This window comes from Thermobia domestica, chromosome 6 (genome assembly GCF_964235325.1).
Source record: "Thermobia domestica chromosome 6, izTheDome1.hap1.1, whole genome shotgun sequence".
Taxonomy (NCBI): domain Eukaryota; kingdom Metazoa; phylum Arthropoda; class Insecta; order Zygentoma; family Lepismatidae; genus Thermobia; species Thermobia domestica.
In genome coordinates this window covers 152,706,145-152,719,109 of record NC_137459.1, presented here as the reverse complement: position 1 = coordinate 152,719,109, position 12,965 = coordinate 152,706,145, and the positions used below count along the sequence as shown (strand labels likewise).

The window sequence follows — 12,965 nt, the reverse complement described above, 5'->3', positions numbered from 1 at the left end:
AGTTTGGGATGGAATAATTACGCAGAAACGGCATAATATTTAAAATCATACATGCGAACTGATGAGACCTCTTACGGGTATTATTACGAGTCCAGACAAACGCAATAGAACTATTGTACAATGAAAGAGCGCAGCAGTGAAAACCGTGCGAGGAGGTGCGTCCTCAGGAACGGATGTTATGTGCAAAGATGATGATAGTGGACAAAACCTATTTCGCATAAAAACAGCACACTTGAAAGTGCACTTGTCGTGGTTTAACATCTTATATAACCTTACACAAAAACACAAAATACACGTTATCTACATTACGCAGAAACAGTCCGCCGGTAGAAAATGATGTTACACAGTCTTCTTTCAAGTGTAGCTACTCATTTTAACTGTAGTATTCAGCGTATGGAACACATTATCCCGGTTAGTTTTGATATATATGTAGTATAGCACTTTTCATTTTGACACCTGTAAACATAAAATACTTGTTTCCTATATAGTGCAGAAATTATCCGCCAATGGATCATAATGGGCCATATCAATAAAAGTGAGTAACTACTACTGAGAAGTTCTGCTCGAGAATCGGGGTAACTACACCTGAAGTAATCTCCTCCCTCAATTTCGTATAAATAAAACAAGTCACTACTCAGGTCGAGACTCCTCCAGATTTATGAAAGTTTTCTCGCGTTTTCTCTGCGCGTAGCGATGAGCTATATCAATAAAAGCAGTGGTTACTCATTTTTCCTATCTGTCGGGCGGTCATTTTGTTGTGGTTAACCTATGGTGCAGTAGCCCAAACGCCATGGAAAGGACAAGTAGCGACGACAGTTTCAATCAAAGTGCATTTGTGGATATTAAAAAAGATTGCTGCTTGCATATCACACACACTTTCCGGAAACTTAATCCAGTTTTCAGATTTCGCAATAATTGCATCCATTATTGTAATAGTCATACACACAGTACTTTGAGCCACGCCAGAATCTTGACACTCCTACCTGGAATCCCGGATCACTCATGTAACTCACGTAAACCCCATTCTTTTTTTCGTCATTACTTAGTGCGCCACCTTAAATTTCAGTCGATTCTCCTTAAAAAAGAAAAAGATGTGTTAACCACTCCACATTATTCTTCTTGAACCTATCAAGTCTTTTGTAATCACCATTTGCAACATTTCTACGCAGTTTATAAGTTTTTCTACGCTGCAAAACAATCATATATACTACCATGTTTCGCACGGAATCACCCTACTGAGATTGCTTCACAAATTTGGAGAAGTTACTCGCACCACATAGCAGTCTCTGAATTTTATTGTTATCAAACGCGGAATAGTTACTCAGCTGGAGAATAGAGATGTGGTTACTCTAAAGGGGCGGGGCTTCTCCGAGGTCAGCCGAGACATGTAGTGCTCAGTTCTCTTTTTATTGATACCAATGTGAGTAACTACTCCAAAATTTGTAGTAATGAGTAACATCTCCGTTTTGATATCACCCAATATGTTAAGACAATCCTCTTTCATATGAACTCGATCATTTGAACAGTGGAATTCCCATCCTTATGATGACATCCGCTATTTGTATGAAAGTCAGAAACTGAGAACAGAACTCGAAATAAATTTCAGTGGTTAGACTGTTGCCTAAACGACATAGGTAAAAATGGTAATGACCAAAAAACAATGTTGTTTACTACAAACTCAAAAGATCGAAAAAGACATATTTTGCTCCACATGTGATCGCTCTATTATTGATCCAGTAACCCCCAAAATGAGAAGAAATCCGATCGACTTTACCTAATCCACCTACGGTTTGTGGTAACTAGTCTGTACATCTGATGCAGTGGGTCCACGTTACTGACTGACTGGCGTTATAACGTCCATTTTCAACATTAAGGGTATTACATGGAATCTAATGCCTGAAGTCCAATTCGAAACATTACTCGGAATTATCGCAGACTTACCTTTACCAGGAACCGATCCAGAGTACACGCTCGTAAGCTTCGTAGTCATGAAGGGCACATGGTTTAATTGTGGCGCCACACAGTAAAATTGTATTGCAAGGAGATGCAGCAAGGATATGTACAGGTGTAAATATTTCTGGTTATCTATCTATTAAAATGCTACAATAGCAATTAAAAGTGCCTGGGCTCCAACCTATAACTTTAGCTTTCAAATCTTTCATTTACGGTTATGTGAGATTTCACGTTTAACAAAGGCAAACATTTTAAGTATTTGTACTTTAAGTAGTCTAAATTAGTTAACTATATCTTTTTCGTAAAGTTTATGATATAAAATTATTGTTCAAAGCCTTTGTATTTTAATAAGCCTTCTCCAAAATCAATGCATGTGAACTGTGCTTCCATCTTCCGAGTTCTTTTAAACTATATGCTGAGAACGTTTATATGTTTGTGGTCAATCCTTTCGACAATGAGATCTCGGAAACTACATGTTCTAGAAAGATGACGTTTTCACTGATAGATTGGAAATTTTGCGTAGATTGTCCAGTTCTAATTGAATATTTAAAAAGCATGGCCATTATTTCTTTATTACACTTTTTTAGGGTACACTGGAAGCGTGGGAATTTAAAAAAAAAAAAAACTAAGCCATCCTATCCTATGCGTCATACATTCCAACACCACATTGTTGTATATTGGGGTTGTATATGTCTCAGGCGTTTATTTCATGGCCAAATAACAATGAAAAAGGAAGGATAACCATTTCTCGAGTCTAAGATGAATATTTATTTTTTGAGTGTTTTGTCCAATGAACACCACATATAACTGACATTATAATTAATTGTATATGTGACGTATTTGCTTATTACATACTGCATGCAAGAAGAAAGAAAACACTGGTCATACTTGAATTAGAAACTCAAACGGGAAGTAGGCTCAAATCTTGCAAATAGTGCGAGATATTGATAAAAGATAATCGAAAAAATCTTTCCTTTATGATACCCTTGCCGATTTTTTATCAAGACATCTTTCACTTGTGTCTGTAAAGGGACATGTACACCTTGTCTCAAAAAGGTTGAGCGCATTCTTTATTGGTGTTTTGAGGCAAAAATTTTCTAAGTCCAGCTTCGGGTATCTTCGGGAAAAAATAAGCCAGGTTCGAACCTCCAAGCCAGCCTTTGCAATCGGGAAAAAGTTTGCAGATGTGTTTTTCTTCTTTTAAATATAATAAGACTTGTTACCAAGTGTTTAAAAAAGCAACATTGATTGAAATACTTAATGATACAATATTTCGAAACCTTTTATTAATGTGAGCACATGCTTGTTTGCCATTTAGCTCTCTATACGTAATGGAACATTTAAATACGTTAAAGAATCTTTCCATATGTAAAAGAATGCTCAAAATTAAGAAATAGAACATAATTATCGCCTGAGTACTAAAATAAAAGTCAAAGTAAAACAGAAACAGCGTTTGTAATGGATATGAATGTAATAATTATCTTGAGATTCGTTATACATCGCTAGAAGCTTATTTCCCGAAGTCCTTGTGTTAGCTCATTGGTAAGCTGTCGGATTTCAAAACATAAGGTTGTGAGTTCGAATCCCATCTGGATCAATACATTTTTTAAAATTATATTTTCCGCAATGCATGAAAAATTATATAAAATAATTACATTAAAATACATAAGTTGTTTATATATAACATAATCATTGCAGAACATAGTAATTATTATGTTTAAAATATAACATCTAAGATAATTTTCACAGTAGGTCGGTATTATATATGAGAATGTTAAATACAAGTTAGGAAAATCGTTTAATAACAATAAATAAGTTATGTAGTGTATTTATTTGCAGCTATTTGTCATACAGATTTAACTTCTCAATATTCTCATTACAGTATGTTATTTATATTCGTGAAATACAGTATATTCCTACGGATATAGAAAGTATATAAACAGAGTATCCAAAGTCGTATCCTGCTTCAAGACACATAACTTTTCCCGATCCCCTTAACGTCACTGGAAGAAACACAAATTCTCTTTAGAAAGGAATGTCGTTACTTAGAGTCTCATTCGAATACGTTGAATAGGCTTTTGTGTATTCATCTCTCTCTCTCTCTCTTTCGCTTTGTTTATGTGTGTGTGTGTGTGTTGCGGAATATCCCAAGTTTAATACAACATTTGCAAAGTATATGAGCATCATTGTCATCTAATACCAGAAATTGAAAGTCGTGTTTCTTCAGGTTGGGTTTGTGTGTTCATGTTAGCTCACTGGTAGAGTACGGACTTGCCACTGAAGAGATCTTGAGTTCAAAGCCTACAGCTAATTATCATTCTTTTGTTAGTAGGATTGCACAGAAATCGGATACAAGGAGTGGTTTACTTCTAGAAATATTTTCAGAAGCGTTTAGGTAGTCCTGAAAAGGGCTGTTTTCGGGAGTTAAGGCGGGGACATTAATATTGTGTCCAAGACCCTTCTGAATTTATTACACGCTCCATTCTTCTGGGCATGGAATCTATTACATGGGTGACAAATCTATCTCCTTCCCCTACCTCCAGCCATGCTTCGGAAACAAGATACCACAGGTCATCCTGAGTTCTTGGTGGATCTGCCTCAGGCCAACTTTCCCTTAGAGTACGCTTCACTTCTGCCCACATATTTTCCATGAGATTGAGGTCTGCTCCACGAGGCGGCCAGTCGATTAAATCAATATCAGGGTGCCCTGGGAACCATTCCTGAACCACACCGGAAGTATGTATCGGCGACTGGTATTACTGGAACTGAATTACACCATCAGGCTGAAATACTCGTACAGATGGCACCATGATATTACTGATAATGTCTAAGTACTGAGCATTGTCCAGATGTCCTTCAATTCTATGAAGCTGTCCTGCTCCGCGACTGGAAATCCAACCCCAACATAAAATAGATACATGGCCACTGCGATTGCAAGCAGCCACATATCCATGGTCATATCGGGTGCCTCTCGGACGATACACAAAACGGCGTCCCTCCTTTGATGTTGTGAATATGGATTCATCTGAGAAAACTACGTTTTCCCAATTGAGACCCACATTCGCCTGTGCAAACGCGAGACGGTAAATGTTGTGGTCGTCTGAGAGTTTTTACTTCACGGCAGCAACATGGCCACGTAACTCAGCATGACGAAATCAAAGAGGTATGATATAAAACTAATGAGAACTGTATATAGAAATACTAGAAAAATACACATGAAACAAAACCTGCACATTGAAATACAATTAAAATTAAAACCTAATGAGATACCTAAGCATGGTGTAATTTCACTAGTGCAGCAATGCCTGGTTCAATCTTCATGACGAACATTATCAAGCCATCTTCAACTGATAAGCGATTTCTTATCTTTGTTTTAATGTTTACCATAAAAAAAAACACTTTCGCACAAGTACGATATAGCAAATGGAATTATTACTTTTAAAGCAGCAATCACCAGACCAGGATATTCTTCTCTCCTCATCAGGCAGAACTTGTCCAAGTCTTCGTTACAGAAAACCAGTTGCAAAGACTTGTCGCATGATCATTCTATTATTTGGTCAAGAAGTTGTGGGCTTAGATCGGATACATTAATGGCCTTTTCAATGAAGGAGTTTAATATCCATCTTGAACCAGCACCTTCGTCGTTGGGAATATAGATATTACAGTTACTGTATCCACTGTCAGTGCCGGGCGCCGAAAAGAGGGGCCACACATTTCAGAGGAAGTGTGTTACTCAAGTTAGGAAAGTGCATATGCACATGTGTAAAATAGAAGGAAAAACGTAATAAAATGTGCTCAAAATTAAGGAAAGGTAGGGTTTATTTTGAAAATGTTATTGAGCTTCGTGCCAACCATGGTGGCGCTTCGTAGCTAGTCTGTCGACGTCACTCATATATACGGTGACATCGTACTATACTCTCGCCCCGGGCAATGATTTTCCATGGAACTGTTCACTATAAACAAAAAAATGGATTCTACTATTATAGAAATAGGTATGTTAAAAATCCCACACAAGCTTATTATAAAACAAATTATAAAAGGGTCGCTGGCAAGAGCGTGTGATAAAAGGGGATCGTGATAGGAATTAGATTGAGAACCACTGGCCTAGAGTAATTTTAACCACATTTCTTATAGTTTCAAAAAGAGTGCTGTCGGGTTACCTATGGTGAATGGGAGGGGGATACATATAAAAGATTGCTAGAAAATGATCGATATTAGATTCATAGTTTTCGGGGTCGCTTAGATAAATAGTGAGACTTTCAATTTCGCTTAACTCCGATTAAGCTCTCATTAGTAGGGATGGGCACGAACGACTTTTCTTTGAAACTCGACTCGACTCGAAACAGACATCTTTGAGATCTACTGTTGGACTCGGCGCGAAAAATATCTTCCAACTCGACTCGGATTAGAGTCAAGTCGAACCAAAACGAGCCAAATCCTGTGTGTAGTCCTACCTAGACAATACATAGACAATAATTATTCTATCATCAATTATACTACTGTTACAACAAATAATAATAATAATAATAATAATAATAATAATAATAATAATAATAATAATTATTATTATTATTATTATTATTATTATTATTATTATTATTATTATGACAACACCGTGTACAAACATGAACAGTTAGTAAAGGAATACTAAAAGCTAGTTGACTGCCGACGTCGGTAGTCATGAAGTCTACAAGGCAAGGACATCGTTCATTACCCTAAGCTGTAAGCGTCGGTGGACTACAGATGGTCAACTATTTCACCCCGGCTATTTGAAGCGATCGCAAAGCGCATTTATTGCTCCTGCGTATGCTTGAAATACGCTGACCATGTATTTAAATCTGAGCGGCTAAACGTGAACGCGAAAGCAATAAAATCACTGAAAAAACGTCGGCTCGAGCGTATTTGGTGTAGGTCGGAACAATAGACCGCCTGCTGTTTAAAAGATTTCAAAAGGAAGGACAGAAAGGAAAGACGTGTTGCCAGGCAAGGGGATTGTAGCAAGAAACAGCTGCTTGGAAGACGCTTTGTGCAGAGGATGGAACTGTGCTATTATAAAGTATGTGTGTGTATAACAAAAGAAAATTCACAAAAATAGAAGGAAATTCCGAAAAATAGCTAATCACAGAAAAATCTATGTAACACGGTGATTTCTCGTGATACACTTGATTGACAGTTAGCTGGTGCCATGGTAATCTATAAGCAAAATATTTGGCTTTAGGCAAAAGATGAAACAACGAAATAACTTGAATTTGAGCCCCTATCTCCGAAGCTCGAACTCCACCCCCAAACAGATAACCACAAGTGTAATCACAAAGAGAAATTTTCAGTTGTGTTTGAAAACGTGTCCTGTGTACATCTCCAATCATGGTTAGTGTGTTTAACGCAGAGGCGTTTATAATCGGAATACAAAATAGGCCATGCCTATATAATTTAAGAGATACGAACTACATGAATCGTGACTTAACAATAAAAATGTAGAGAGAAGTAGCTGCAATATTTGTTCCAGACTAGGAGGGAATGGAACAGAATTCTCAGAATGAAGAAGGAAGAATATTCTTATTTTATGGTTTCATTTAATACGTTAAGTAGAGCTACATCGAGCTAAATTGTATGTTCACTATGAATAATAATAATAATAATAATAATAATAATAATAATAATAATAATAATAATAATAATAAATACTTTGTTACAGTTGTGCCAACTTCCAATATACCTCATATATACCAAACCTTAAGGCGCAACAGTCCGAAAGGGCCAGGGCCGGCTATCCGGCATTTTATGGGGTGGATATGTTAGATGATGGAACAATTGCCCTTAGATGGTCTAAGCCATAGATGTGTGCACAAGAGAAAGGCGGAAAATGCCACCTCTAATAGTTTGGTACTTAGGTATATCGAAAATGTTTTAAACAGCAAAGACCATAATTTTAAATTGGGATTCAATACATCTTATTCTCTTTCCAGTCTTTGAAATGACCGAAAAACTACGTTGCCAAATTATTTCGAAATTTAGTTTTGTAAAACAAACACATAATGTTTCAGTTTCCAGACATTTCTTTCCATGCAGCTTAGAAATATTCCTGAGAAAGATATGTAATTTTATTTTATTTATTTATTTTAACTGCAACTGCTCGTGTTTTATCAACTTTGTTCTGAAACTGAAAATAAGGTGCTAAAATTGGTAGAGAGTAGGAGTTTCAGAATTAGCCTAAATCATGAGAAGAAAAAAAATTAAAAGATTAAACCAGAGAATTGGTTAAAAATATCATGATGTAAATTTTATACTTGGTGGCTTGGAATTTAGCGGTCCTTTCAGCACCGAAGCTATACAAGATGTGAACCTACAGTTTAAGGTGGAATCTAAACAACCTTTATGCGCTGAAACTTTTCAATGATCTCCCACAGGATTCGAATCCGGAACCCCATTCTCCAAAGGCACGTGCATAGCTAGTAAAGTATAAAGTAGTGTAAATGTTGGAATTTATTGATTGGGGTCTAATATTTGTTTTCGATACAGAGGATATCTTAGAAAAAAAAATGCCTCTTGCTCCGTCTCTTTCGACTATATCAGCGAGGCTACATCAGACGTGAACTACAGCTCAACGTGGGACCCTAACCTAGGGTGGCCATCCGTTCACTACCATTCCCGGTGTCCCGAAAAATTTTCCCGGGACGCCAAAATGTCCCGTATTTACGTACACTGGGTGCAAAAAACTTTCCAATCTAAAATTTCCTAATTTATATTATTATTTTCTAAGCTATGTAATTATATTGGAATATGTCTAATTACTGAGCAACGTCATTACGACTTTTGCGATATTGGATGTGGTGGTTGCACTGTTTTCCCTCCTAGGCCTCCCCTCAAGACTCCCACTGCGCAGACGACAGTGCAATGGGCTGAAAGTCTTATGAAAAACAAACTGTTTTTACTCTCTGTTTTGGGGGGTGGAAGACTGAGGCGCTGTCATCAGAACAGTACAGTTTTTCCGTGATTTAACTAAGATGTAATATACTGTCATTTACGAAAGGGGAACAAAGTATAGAACAATAAAACTGAAAGTAAAAAGAAAACTAGTTCTAAGTGAAATAATGTTTAAAAGTAAGAAAAAGAAAATAAAGGGAGTTGGAAGCTGAGAGTAGTTTGTTATAAATTCTGCCAGTGACAGATTTTGTTGTTGACATATTGATGAGTGTTTCATATATTTTCAGTCTTCTTGTTCACCTCAACCATAGGTTGGTGGGCAACATGGATATTTTGAAACTTTTCTGTCGCTTGGAAGAGATAATGTTTTCAAAACTTGTTTTTTTGTAGTTGCTGATAGTTACTTGTTATTTAATTAATTCCACAACCTTTTCAATAGGTTTTAAAACGAAAATGTGTAAATTTGCCTTTTTTGTGAGAGATACAGAGAGAGAGAGAGAGAGAAATAGAGAAGGGAGAGCCAAAATATATATTTAGGGGAGCAATCTATCCAAAAGTAAAAAGTTGTCCCGTTTTTTCTAGTTGATGATTTGATGACCCTACCCTAAGCACATAACCTCCTGCCTAGAATCGAATCCAGGTCTACCACGCCAAAGACACGTACGCTTACCACTAGTCACGAAGGAGCTCCATATATTGATGGAAACGAGACCGAGACTAATACGATGTTTTTCGACTCGAGACGAGACCGAGAGTGTATTGAGTTTCATCTCGTCTCTATACCATTCCTAACATACATACACATCCTTTTTATACAGATACACAGATTAATATGGATTTTATACAAATTAATACACAGATTATTCTCACAAGAAACCAACTGAAGTAGTTCATTCTCATTCTACACTTCTGGCGCGGGAAGTGAAAAGAAAAGACCTGGAAACCCTGACTGGCTTATAGTATGATTTACAACTCTGGTGAAACTAAAATTACCGTATAGCCACCTAGGCCGCGTTCGCTCTGGGGGTAACGCTCTCTCGACTAGCCTAAGTCTTAACCTCTCGCCAGAAATTGGTGGCCCCGCAGCGACGATCCGTGATGGCCCAAGTTCCATTTTGAAAACTTTACTACCAGCGGCAGAGACGCGATGAAACGCCAACGAACCACAAAATTACTCTCCCAAAATATGTTAAAATGCCTATATGTGTGATTTGTTTATATTTAGCTGAATCTAAAAAACACAAAACAAATACCCCGGGGTGGACGCGAACTATAAAAATTACGATTACTAGGCACGTGTTCTGACTTCCCCACGGAAACGATCATAAAAAGCTTGGTTTTTGAAGGATAAATCATTGACGTCTTAATTTAGCCAATCAGACAAACCCCTACAAATCGAGTTCTAGGAGGTCATACCGTGAACCGTTTCAGATTTATTGCTTTCTGGTGGAGTACTATCCATGCGCAAAATTTGAGCATAATAGCCGACATGCATCTTCGGTGCCTCTTATCTTTAGTACAATTTTAACCAGAGATGGTGTGGGTCAATGAAAATTTGATCCACGACCCACCATGACCCACTATCACCCACCACCCAAATGACCCATTGGCCCACTCTGACCCATCAACCATCGTGATCCACTCTGATCCACCACCAACTATGAACCACTCTGAACCATTGCGACCACTCCGACCCACCAAAACCCATCGACATCAACTCTGACCGATGACCCACGTCCTCCTCTCCATTGACTAAAGAGATTACACTTGTAATAAAACAAGACTGTGAAATTATCACTTATCGGAGTTTGAATTTCTACCGTCATTGGCTCAAGCACCTCTTTGTTACAATACTGGTGGGTCTGACCTTTACGATATATAATGGCAAAGTGTTTCTCATCTTCCGAATTAAAATGAATTTAAATTTATCATATTTATTTCTTTGTTGCCTTACAGACACATTTCAGTAGAAAATAGGGTGAAATTTAAAAGTTTCGAATCAAGGAAAAGTAGACCAACGTAAAAAAAAAAAAAAAAAAAAAAAAAAAAAAAAAAAAAAAAAAAGGAGAGAGAGAGAAACTAATTTTCTATATAATTAAGCATGCCGTACTAATTGAAAATGCCCATGTAATTAAGTTTAGAATACAAATTTTATGGCCATTTTTCTCTAACTTTATGGCTTGATTGCCTTATGCTCGGAACGCTCCATATATTAAACACCAGCTTCAGCAATTATAAATAGAAAGCAGTGGGTATAAAATTCAAAAATAACTTTAGTTTGCATTACTCAATTTTTTTCTCAACTAATATCAATCGTTTTCGATTATTTTTAGAAATCAACCCACTACCAATTTCCAATATATAGAAAATGCACCCCCGTCCCCCGCTCATAAAAGACAATTTTAAAAAATGCCAGGGCATATTCTCTTTATTTTTAATAAAGAGTTATATGCTGAATTTCAGCTCTCAGTTGAACGGCTTGTGAGATACTAAATTTTTCGCAAAAATTCGGACTTCTACTCCCCCTAAGGATATGTATTATAATGAAAGTGACACGCGTATGATAACTTTCCAGTTGGGATTGGAGCCTGATTATATACCAAACGTCAATTCAATTGACTTTGCAATTTGACCGTGATGATTACGCAGACATAGTTACTTTCAATTTTTTATGATACATATCCTTATTTCATATGTTACAGATGATTCAAAAATATTTTTTCAAGCAGTTAGCTCCTCTAGAATCTCACAGGCTGCATCCCAAAATCCAACTCCTACTATCCTATGACAATCCAAAAGTGACTGAACTTTTTTTATTAGGAACAAATGACAAAAGAAAAATGGAGATCTTGAAAGTAAAATGTAGAAAAGCTCGGTGCCCCAATAACTACATATTTCTCCGCCTCTTCATTCCGAACTTAAAAATAAAACTTAATTCGAATATGGTTAATTAGTGAATTTATTACAGTTAAATTCCACTCACTACATGCTACAGCTACAACTATGTAACAAAAAATAACAACTGTGAAACATGTTCTGAATTACTATTAGATTTCTTACGCTATTATTAAACATATTAGAATAGTAAAAGAGGATTGTTCGTGAAATAGTATATTTGCTCATGATTTTTAACTTTTTCATACGGAAAAAATTATAATATTATTCAAGTTTTAAAATTTGCACTCTGCAAATATGTTGCCGTATAGGCAATGGGACTAATGTGGACTAATGGGAAATGCTGCACTGTTAGCGGCGCTGAAAACTTACGATTCAATTCTAATATCGGTTGATTTCGATATCTTTATGTCGCTACGTAACCATCCTGGGTGCTAATGGGAGCTTAATTGGACTTGAATTGAAAGTAGAGCTATTCACCTAAGCGACCACGAAACTATGGATTCGATACTAATATCGACCCGTTTCTAGCATTTTTGATATGTATCCCGACAGTACCCTTTTTCCAGACTGTAAGAAATATAGTTAAAATTGCTCTAGATATATCAGAATTATGTTGAAACACACATATAAATCCACTTTTATATTCTGTATAAATAGAGAGTGAGCGAGCGAGAGAGGGCGACTCAAGGCATCACCACTTCCACATTGCAAAAGCCAGGAATTGAATTGAAAATCTATGTAAAGACTTTCTGCTGTGGCATGCTTCATAAGGACAATTCCAGTCTGCTCACGTGACCTTTGGGGTTCATGAATTTTTTTGCGAGTGTTCCGACTTTGGATTCTCTGTTTATACCCTCTGTTTATGCATCGAATAACTTTTCAAGAACATAAATGACATTCTGTATTATGAATGTTGAGAATTACTCTCTATATGACAAATAGCTGCAAATAAATACACTACATGATTTATTTATTGCTATTGAACGAGTTTCTTAACTTGTATTTACATCCTCATATATAATACCGACCTACTGTGAAAATTATCTCAGATGTTATATTTTAAACATAATAATTACTATGTTCTGCAATGATTATGTTATATATAAACAACTTATGTATTTTAATGTAATTATTTTATATAATTTTTCATGCATTGCGGAAAATATAATTTTAAAAAATGTATTGATCCA

At 36.4% G+C, this 12,965-nt stretch overlaps 1 protein-coding gene across 1 annotated transcript in view; it reads right to left on the bottom strand.

The window, feature by feature from the left end:
* The window catches only part of LOC145688273 (DNA repair endonuclease XPF-like), a 57,341-nt gene that overhangs the window by 34,747 nt on the left and 9,629 nt on the right, over positions 1-12,965 (bottom strand). The window lies entirely within an intron of this gene.